The sequence below is a fragment of the Theropithecus gelada genome, chromosome 1 (genome assembly GCF_003255815.1).
Source record: "Theropithecus gelada isolate Dixy chromosome 1, Tgel_1.0, whole genome shotgun sequence".
NCBI lineage: Eukaryota > Metazoa > Chordata > Mammalia > Primates > Cercopithecidae > Theropithecus > Theropithecus gelada.
The window spans coordinates 211,800,243-211,806,595 of NC_037668.1; the positions used below are offsets into that span (position 1 = coordinate 211,800,243).

The 6,353-nt window shown below is 36.9% G+C and overlaps 1 pseudogene across 1 annotated transcript; it reads right to left on the reverse strand.

Moving 5' to 3' along the window:
- Positions 1–4,853: 4,853 nt before the first annotated feature.
- Positions 4,854–5,333, reverse strand: LOC112606034 (annotated as a pseudogene). Its single transcript, XR_003115580.1, has one exon. The product of XR_003115580.1 is annotated as a 60S ribosomal protein L27 pseudogene (transcript).
- Positions 5,334–6,353: the final 1,020 nt, after the last annotated feature.

Below are 6,353 nucleotides of genomic sequence, written 5' to 3' on the forward strand. Positions count from 1 at the left end.
CCGTAAGGACTCCTCCAGAAAGCTCCTAGAACTGATAAAAGAATTCAGCAAAGTTCCCAGGTACAAGAGTAATGTACGCAAATCAGTAGCTCTTCTATATACCAACAACGATCAAGCAGAAAAGCAAATCAAGAATTCAACCCCCTTTACGATAACTGCAAAAAAAAAAAAAAAAAAAAAAAACACCCAGAAAAACAAAACTTAGGAATATACCTAACCAGAGTCGAAAGACCTCTGCAAGGAAAACTACAAAACACTGCTGAAATAAATCATGGATGACACAAACAAATGAAAACACATCCCATGCTCATGGATGGGTAGAATCAATATTGTGAAATTGACTATACTGCCAAAAGCAATCTACAAATTCAATGCAATTCCCAGCAAAATACCACCATCATTCTTCACTAATTGGAAAAAAAAAATCCTAAAATTCATGTAGAACCAAAAAAGAGCTCACATAGCCAAAGCAAGACTAAGCAAAAAGAACAAATCTGGAGGCATCAGCTACCCGATTTCAAACTATATATAAGGCCATAGTCACCAAAACAGCATGGTACTGGTATAAAAGTAGGCACATAGACCAATGGAACAGAATAGAGACCCCAGAAATAAACCCAGATACATACAGCCAACTGATCTTCGACAAAGCAAACAAAAACATAAAGTGGGGAAAGGACACCTTTTTCAACAAATGATGTTGGGATAATTGGTTAACCACATGTAGGAGAATGAAACTGGATCCTCATCTCTCACCTTATACAAAAATCAACTCAAGATGAATTAATAACTTAACTAAGACCTGAAACTATAAAAACTCTAAAAGATAACATTGGAAAAACCCTCCTAGTCCTTGGCTTAGGCAAGGATTTAATGACCAAGAACCCAAAATCAAATGCAGTTAAAACAAAGATAAATAACTGGGACCTAATTAAACTAAAGAGCTTTTGCATGGCAAAAGGAACAGTGAGCAGAGTGAATAGGTAACCCACAGAGTGGGAGAAAATCTTTATAATCTATACATCTGACAAAGGACTAATATCCAGAATCTGCAAAGAACTCAAATCAGTAACAAAAAAAACAATCCCATCAAAAAGCGGGCTAAGGACATGAACAGACAAGTCTCAAAAGAAAATGTACAGATGACCAACAAACATATGAATAAGAATGCTTAACATCACTAATGATCTGGGAAATGCAAATCAAAACCACAATGTGATACCACCTAACTCCTGCAAGATTGGCCACAATCAAAAAAATCAAAAAACAGTAGATGTTGGCGTGAATGTGGTGATCAGGGAACACTTCTGCACTGCTGGTGGGAATGCAAACTAGTACAGCCACCATGGAAAATGGTGCAGAGATTCCTTAAAAACCTAACAGTAGAACTACCGTTTGATCCAGCAATCCCACTACTGGGTATCTACCCAGAGGAAAAGAAGTCATTATTTGAAAAAGATACTTGCACACACGTTTATAGTAGTACAGTTCACAATTGCAAAATCCTGGAACCAACCCAAATGCCCATCCATCAACCAGTGGATAAAGAAACTGTTGTATATTTGTATGATGGAATATTTCTCAGCCATAAAAAGGAATTAATTAATAGCATTTGCAGTGACCTGGATGAGATTGGGGACTATTATTCTAAGTGAAGTAACTCAGGATTGGAAAAACAAACATCTATGTTCTCATTGATACGTGAGAGCTAAGCTATGAGGAGGCAAAGGCGTAAGAATGATTCAGTGGACTTTGGCAACTTCGGGTGAAGAGGAGAGAGGGGCAAATGATAAAACACTACAAATATGGTGTAGTGTATACTGCTTGGGTGATGGGTGCACCAAAATCTTACAAATCACCACTAAAGAACTTTCTCATGTAACCAAATACCATCTGTATCCCAATAACTTATGAAAACCAAAAACAAACGATAAATCAAAATCGACAGATGCTCAAATCACTGTTATAAAATGGTATTTGCATATAACCTATGCACGTCCTGTTGCCTACTTTAAATTATTTTCAGATTACTTATAATACCTAATATAATGTAAATGATATGTAAATAGTTGTTATACTGTATCGTTTGGGGAAAAATGACAAGAAAAAATGTCTGTACATGTTTACTACAAAGACTTTTTTGAAAAATATACTTTAAGTTCTGGGATACATGTGCAAAACTTGCAGATTTGTTACATAGATATACATGTGCCATGGTGGTTTGCTGAACCCATCAACCCATCATCTAGGTTTTAAGCCCCGCATGCATTAGGTATTTGTCCTAATGCTCTCCCTCCTCTTGCCCCCAACTCCCGACAGGCCCTGGTGTGTGATGTTTCCTTCCCTGTGTCCCTGTGTTCTCATTGCTCAACTCCCACTTATGAATGAGAACACTCAGTGTTCAGTTTTCTGTTCCTGTATTAGTTTGCTGAGAATGATGATTTCCCGCATCATCCATATCCCTGCAAAGGATATCAACTCATTCTATTTTATGGCTGCATAGTTTTTGATGGTGTATATGTGCCACATTTTCTTTATCCACTCTATCATTGATGGGCATTTGGGTTGGTTCCAAGTCTTTGCTCTTGTGAGTAGTGTTGCAATAAACATATGTGTGCATGTGTCTTTATAGTAGAATGATTTATAATCCATTGGGTATATACCCAGTAATGCGATTGCTGGGTCAAATGGTATTTCTGGTTCTAGATCCTTGAGGAATCACCACATTGTCTTCCACAATTGTTGAACTAATTTACACTCCCACCAACAGTTTAAAAGTGTTCCTATTTCTCCATATCCTCTCCAGCATCTGTTGTTTCCTGACTTTTTAATGATCTCCATTCCAACTGGTGTGAGATGGTATCTCATTGTGGTTTCTATTTGCATTTCCCTAATGACCAGTGATGATGAGTTTTTTTTCATGTTTATTGGCTGTGTAAATGTCTTCCTTTGAGAAGTGTCTGTTCACATCCTTTGCCTACTCTTTGATGGGGTTGTTTTGTTCTTGTAAATCTGTTTGAGTTCCTTGTAGATTCTGGATATTAGATCTTTGTCAGATGGATAAATTGCCAAATTTTTCTCCCATTCTGTAGGTTGCCTCCCATTCTGTAGGTTCACTCTGATGATAGTTTCTTTTGCTGTGTAGAACCTCTTTAGTTTAATTAGGTTCTATTTGTCAATTTTGGCTTTTGTTGCCATTGTTTTTGGTGTTTTAGTCATGAAGTCTTTGCCCATGCCTGTGTCCTGAATGGTGTTGTCTAGGTTTTCTTCTAGGGTTTTTATGGTTTAAGGTCTTATATTTAAGTCTTTAATCCATCTTAAGTTAATTTTTGTATAAGGTGTAAGGAAGGGTTCCAGTAGTGGATGCAGGAAAATGTTTCAGTTTTCTGCATATGGCTACCAGTTTTCTTAACACCATTTATTAAATAGGGAATCCTTTCTCCATTGCTTCTTTTTTACAGGTTTGTCAAAGATCAGATTGTTGTATATGTGTGGCATTATTTCTGAGGTCTCTGTTCTGTTCTGTTGGTCTATATATCTGTTTTGGTAGCAGTATCATGCTGCTTTTGTTGCTGTAGACTTGTAGTATAGTTTGAAGTCAGGTAGCATGATGCCTCCAGCTTTGTTCTTTTTGCTTAGGATGGTCTTGGCTATGTGGGCTCTTTTTTGGTTCCATATGAAATTTAAAGTAGTCTTTTCTAGTTCTGTGAAGAAAGTCACTGGTAGCTTGATTGGAATAGCATTGAATCTATAAATTACTTTGAGCAATACGGCAATTTTCATGATGTTGATTCTTCCTATGCATGAGCATGGAATTTTTTTCCATTTGTTTGTGTCCTCTCTTATTTCCTTGAGCAGTGGTTACTACAAATACTTTTTAAAAAATATTTTTGATTTGTGTTTGGTTTTATCCATGGAGATGGAACCCATGAATATGGAGGGCTGGACATAACGATAGTAGTAGAAATATTATACCAGTAACATCAGCAATAATTGTGAATATTTATTATTTGTGCTTAGCACTTTATATTATCTCCTATAATGCAATGACTTTATAAGATGTTTATTATAATTATCCTCACTTTACAAATGAGTAACTGAGATGCATACACGTCAGGTATTCTGTGCAATGTTATACCATCAGTAAATAGTAGCTCTAGGACTCACCCCTGGTTGCTCCAGAATGCATGCTCTTAATATTGATAGTATGCTCTCTTTAGTGAAGGATGAGAGGAGGTAAGAAGGTCAATCATGGGCTTACTGCCAAAAATCTTTTCCTTTAGAATTGTAGAAATTCAGTGGAAATTGCTAAGCTCTCTCTTCAGGTATGCATCTTAAATTGATGCAGACAACATATGAACAAGCTATTTGTGAAAATAATTCAATCATATTAGATTGCAGCTCCAGGGATAAGTCATTGGAGGAGTTCCTATCTGCCTATAACAATGGGGGCATTGTGTTAACAAATGAAAAATGTTGACATACAGATTTCTTTATCACACAGATGAGCAAACTGACAAAGCTGGACATTTGTCTTGTTCTTTGTAATCATTCTCCGATTTTGTTTCTTTGATAACTGGCATGCTTATAGACATCTGGGACTCTGTCTTTCGGTCTTGGGAGGCTTCATGGCTTCTTATGCCAAGTCCACAGAGCAGCCATCAGAAGACATCTCAACAGGTATTCATCACACTTACTTATGAGATCCTGTCTCAGATCCTCTCACTGTGTAGATGTTGGTGGGGGATAGATTATCATGTGGCCAGTACTGAAAGAACGTAAGAATGTCTTTACCCCCAGTTATATGGGGCACATTGGAATCTGTGTTTTTATTTTTATTTTTTTCTTTCTTTCCTTTCTAATTTTTAATGACCAAAACAAAGCATCTAAAATCACAGCTTCTGGAAGAACCACTTGTTCTTGCCTGTCTTGCATCGCTCTTCAAACTTGACCTTGGCCTCTCGTCGGGCCTTGCGTTTAAGAGCAGGATCTCTGAAGACATCCTTATTGACGACAGTTTTGTCCAAGGGGATATCCACAGAGTACCTTGTGGGCATTAGGTGATTGTAGTTATAAACTTTCACAGAAGACTTGATCTTTGACCTCTTGGCTATCTTCTTGCCCATGGCAGCTGTCACTTTGCGGGGGTAGCAGTTAATTCCAGCCACCAGAGCATGGCTCTAGGGGTGATCTGAGGTGCCATCGTCAATGTTCTTCACGATGACGGCTTTGCGTCCAGAGTAGCGTCCAGCCAGGACAAGCACCACCTTCCCAGGTTTCATGAACTTGCCCATTTCGGCAGCAACCACTCAGGCCTACAGCAAAAAGGAAAGAAGAACCGGAATCTGTGTTTTTAAATTACAATAACTCACAAGCTTTGCAACAAAAGAGTTGAGGGTTAAATAAAAGTTGAAATATTGAAATGTTATTAAACGATGTATAAAATTTATGATGAATACTTTCAAATAATACAGTAGCAGCCAAATAAATTGAATGAGGGTAAAAATTTACATTTTTTTTCCTCTCTGGAAAGAGCTCGCACATACCCTTCAATACAAATGTAAAGCAAACAGCAATTACAGTTTATTTTTCAACTCACAGAAGGGGCTCTTTAGATTGTGGGTCTTTTTGAGCTTGTTAAATTCCTTCGTTCAACTTTAATTTGAGAATCAGCAGGATACAATAGTAAGTGTCCGATGTAGGAACTTTGTCTTATTACTCAACCTTCAGTGGCTTAAAACTGTTTCCACATGAGTAAAAGAAGTAGTAGGTTTCATCCTAAATGGCATGTTATAATTTTGCCATGTGTCTATGTGGTGCTATGAAGCCACTGGAGTTCATATCCATATAACCCTGGCAGTTACAGTTTTAAATGCCATGGAATAAACTCCAAGAGAAATTTCTCAATCTTTCTGATTTGCTTTTAACAGTTGAGTTAACTCCATGAGTATTTAGCTAGCCAGTATAAACTGTTGTAAAGGATGTTTACCAGACTGATCAATCACATCTACTTGGTCACAGTTAATTAACATCTAAACAGACTCAGTGTGGGAGAGGATGAGAAGGAAGAATTCATCCTTCTTCATTGTGCCTCTAGGAAAGATTTAAAGTTGTTTATTTTATTTCAAACAATGTATTGACAGTAAGACTGTTCATTATTACTCATTGCAATTAGACTAGAAGTAGTCTGTTTCATTGAAAATTAATAATGTGACTACATATTATTCATTAAGAGCCCAAAATTAAGAAGCAAGCAAACAAGCCAAAAAAAAAAAAAGAAAAAAAAAGATCTATAATCCCACCACCAAGAACAATGGATATCATTTCAGAGTATAAATTTGCAAATATTGTTT